This window comes from Jaculus jaculus, chromosome 18 (genome assembly GCF_020740685.1).
Source record: "Jaculus jaculus isolate mJacJac1 chromosome 18, mJacJac1.mat.Y.cur, whole genome shotgun sequence".
Classification (NCBI taxonomy): domain Eukaryota; kingdom Metazoa; phylum Chordata; class Mammalia; order Rodentia; family Dipodidae; genus Jaculus; species Jaculus jaculus.
The window spans coordinates 34,961,360-34,965,236 of NC_059119.1; the positions used below are offsets into that span (position 1 = coordinate 34,961,360).

Consider the following 3,877-nt stretch of genomic DNA (forward strand, 5'->3'; position numbering starts at 1 on the left):
TTTTTTTTTTGAGGTAGGATTTCATGCTTTGGCATGGTTCCTATGCTGCCATCTTAGCTGGAAGTTGCCTGACTTGTTTTGTTTGTTTGTTTGTTTTGAGACAAAAATTACATTATGTAGCCTTGACTTTCAATAAAAGCCTGGAGTGGAGTTTATGGCACTCCTGCTCTCGCCTTCTGGATTCTGGAATTACAGACATGCTCGCCCAGCCTGTAACAGATATTTTCAATGATACAAGGAGGGCTGGAGAGATGGCTTAGCGGTTAGGTGCTTGCCTGTGAAGCCTAAGGACCCTGGTTCGAGGCTCGGTTCCCCAGGTCCCACGTTAGCCAGATGCACAAGGGGGCGCACGCGTCTGGAGTTCATTTGTAGTGGCTTGAGGCCCTGGCGTCCATTCTCTCTCTCTCTGCCTCTTTCTCTGTCTCTGTCACTCTCAAATAAACAAAATGATACAAGGAAACACGTGGATGAGGAGACACATGGGGTGGGATCTGAAAGTGGCCACAGCACAGGCTGAGTGAAGGAGAGGTGGTGGAGGACACCGTTCACCTAGCACAGGGAGACTTCCTCGTGGCCTTCCCATGAGCCTCCACGTATTCAAATATCTGGAAGCTTTCCGAATACTATCCTTTTGGTTATTATTTTTGGAGAGTTCAATGTATAAGCACAAGTGCTGTGGCTAATAGACAATATTGAGAAACTCAGCAGGATCCAGTCTGTCCAAATTCCTCTTGGCCTCTAAGTGCAGCCATCATTTCTCTAGGACTTGACACAAGAATCCTCTGCAGTGGCTTAGACAAGAACAGGCCAGACCTATTTCTTTTGCTTTCTTTTCTTTTTTTCTTCTGGTTTCTTCAAGGTAGGGTCTTACTCTAGCCCAGGCTGACCTGAAACTCACTCTGTAGTCCCAGATTGGCCTTAAACTCACAGTAATCCTAGTTCCCAAGTGCTAGGATTAATGGGGTGCACCACCAACCCAAGCTATGATTTGGGTCTTAATAATTTCTATTTTATATTTATTTATTCATTTATTTAATTTCTCCAAAGCAGAATCTTGCTATATGGCCCAGGCTTACCTGGAACTCCTCTTTTGTTTGTTTGCTTTGGTTTTTGGGAGGCCAGCCCAGGCTGACCTGTAATTCATTATGTAGTTTCAGGCTGGCCTCAAGTTCACAGCAATCCTCCTACCTCTGCCTCCCAAGTGCTGGGACTAATGGCATATGCCGCCATGCTGGCTCTTTTTAAAAAATATAGAATGGGCCGGGCGTGGTGGCGCATGCCTTTAATCCCAGCACTCAGGAGGCAGAGGTAGGAGGATTGACATGAGTTCAAGGCCACCCTGAGATGACAGAGTTAGTTCCAGGTCAGCCTGGACCAGAGTGAGACCCTACCTCAAAAAATCAAAAAAAAAAAAAATATATATATATATATATATATATATATATATATGAAATGAGGCTAGAAAGATAGCTTAGCAGTTAAGGCACTTGCCTGCAAAGTCAAACAACCCAGGTTCAATTCCCCAAAACCCATGTAAGCCAAATGCACAAGGTGGCACATGTGTCTGGAGTTCATTTGCAGATACTGAAGGCCCTGGCATGTCCATCTTCTTTCCCTCTCTCCCTGTCTCTCTCTCTCTCTCTCTCTCATCTATCTGCCTCTTTCTCTCTCTTTCCTATAAATAAAAAAAATTAAAAAATATATATAAATGCTTTGTGGATTTGTGAGTCATCCTCGGTTAGGAACCATGCTAATCTCTATATCCTTCCAGTTTCAGTATATGTGCTTGCCTAAACCTCCTGAGTGCTGGGATTACAGGCATGTTCCACCAGGCCCAGCCCCCAAACCACTGTACTTAATCGTAATTCCTCTCCAGACTCCTATATCCCTATTCTAGAAATCTACCTATTTCTCATATTATCCTATTTCAGTGCCACGTACAAACAGTTCCTCAAACTAGCAACCCAAGAGCTAAAACACCACCACCACCGCCTTGGCCTTCCTAATCCTCATTTTCCCCATGATACAATCCCACTTCTTCTCTGAAATGTTGGGCATATCTGTCCCTTCCTCACTCTTCTCAATGTCTTTTTAGCTTGGATGCTGGGGTTTTCTCGGAATAAGGACACTCGCTGTGCCTTCCTTCTGTTCTGTATGCAGTGAGTTGAGACATGAGTACAATCTGTTGCACATATTACAGCAAATCTTGGTAGCCCAGCCAGTGTGGCGTGTAGGTGGACAGTGAGAATCACAAGCCTAGACCCCCAAATAATATAGCTAGAGGTTATTTTGTGCTGTGAATGATCACATATTTCATGGATCAAAAGGGATAGAGAGATGGCTTAGCAGTTAAGGCACTTGCCTGTGAAGCCAAAGGACCCATGTTCAACTCTCCAGGTCCGATGTAAACCAGACACACAAAGTGATGCACGTGCAAGGTTGCACATGCCCACTAGGTGGCACAAGTGTACGGAGTTCGTTTCCAGTGGCTGGAGGTCCTGGTTCCCTAATTCTTTCTCTCTCTCTCTGTCTTGCATAAAAAAGGCCAGTCTGTTGGGCTAGCCTCAAAAAAGAAACAGTGACATGAAGGGGCTAGAGTGTTTAAGGTGCTTGCCTGCAAAGCCTAATGACCTGGGCTCAATCACCCAGTACCCATGTAAAGCCAGATGTACAAAGTGGCGTAGGCATCTGGAGTTTATGTGCAACAGCAAGAGGCCCTGCAGGGCCTGTGCCTGCTGTCTCGCTCTGTCCCTCCCTCCCTCCTTCAGATAAATAAATAAATAAAAAGAAAAAAAGTTTATTTAAAAAAAAAAGTTTAAGGGCTGGAGAGATGACTCAGTGGTTAAGCGCTTGCCTGTGAAGCCTAAGGACACCGGTTCAAGGCTCGGTTCCCCAGGACCCACGTTAGCCAGATGCACAAGGGGGCGCACGTGTCTGGAGTTGGTTTGCAGTGGCTGGAGGCTTTGGTGCACCCATTCTCTCTCTCTTCCCTCTCTCTGGCTCTTTTTCTGTCTGTCACTCTCAAATGAATAAATAAAAATTAAAAATTAAAAAAAAAACCACAAAAACGAGTTTAAGCTGGGCGTGGTGGTGCACGCCTTTAATCCTAGCACTCGGGAGGCAGAGGTAGAAGGATCGCCTGAGTTCGAGGCCACCCTGACACTACATGGTGAATTCCAGGTCAGCCTGAGCCAGACTGAGACCCTACCTCAAAAACACAAAAACAAACAAACAAAAAATCCCAACCAAGTTTATATCTGAAATGCATGACTTGGTATCATTAACTCCTTTGTATGTATTTTCTTTTCTTGAGACAGGATCTCATTCTTAACTCAGGATGCCCTGGAACTCACTACATAGTCCAGACCAGCTTCAAACTTGTGGTCCATATGCCACAGCCTTCCATGTGCAAGGACTACAGTTGGAACCACCACAGCTGGCCCAGAATCTTATTTATTTCTCTTAAATTTATTCATGTACAAATCAATTTCATTATGGTATTTTTATACATACACATCATATATGCATAGACATCTTTTTGTTTTGTTTTGTTTTTGTTTTTGTTTTTCAAGGTAGGGTCTCACTCTAGCCCAGGCTGACCTAGAATTCACTATGTAGACTCAGGGTAGCCTCGAACTCTCAGCAATCCTCCTACTTCTGCCTCTCAAGTGCTGGAATTAAAGGCATGTTGCCACCATGTCCAGCTTTTTTGTACTTCTTTTGGAGGGGTCATACACATCATTTTACTATGTTTTTTGGTTTTTTTTTTTTAATTTTTGAAGCTGGATCTCAGTGTAACCCAGACTGAGCTAGAACTCACTTTGTAGTCCCAGGCTGGTCTTGAACTCATAGTGATTCTATTACCTCTGCCTCTCAA

General features: G+C 44.3%; 1 non-coding gene across 1 annotated transcript; it reads right to left on the minus strand.

Moving 5' to 3' along the window:
* Positions 1-1,696: 1,696 nt before the first annotated feature.
* Positions 1,697-1,799, minus strand: LOC123455882. Its single transcript, XR_006634189.1, has one exon. It is a non-coding gene; the product is annotated as a U6 spliceosomal RNA (small nuclear RNA).
* Between the last annotated feature and the right edge of the window lie 2,078 nt (positions 1,800-3,877).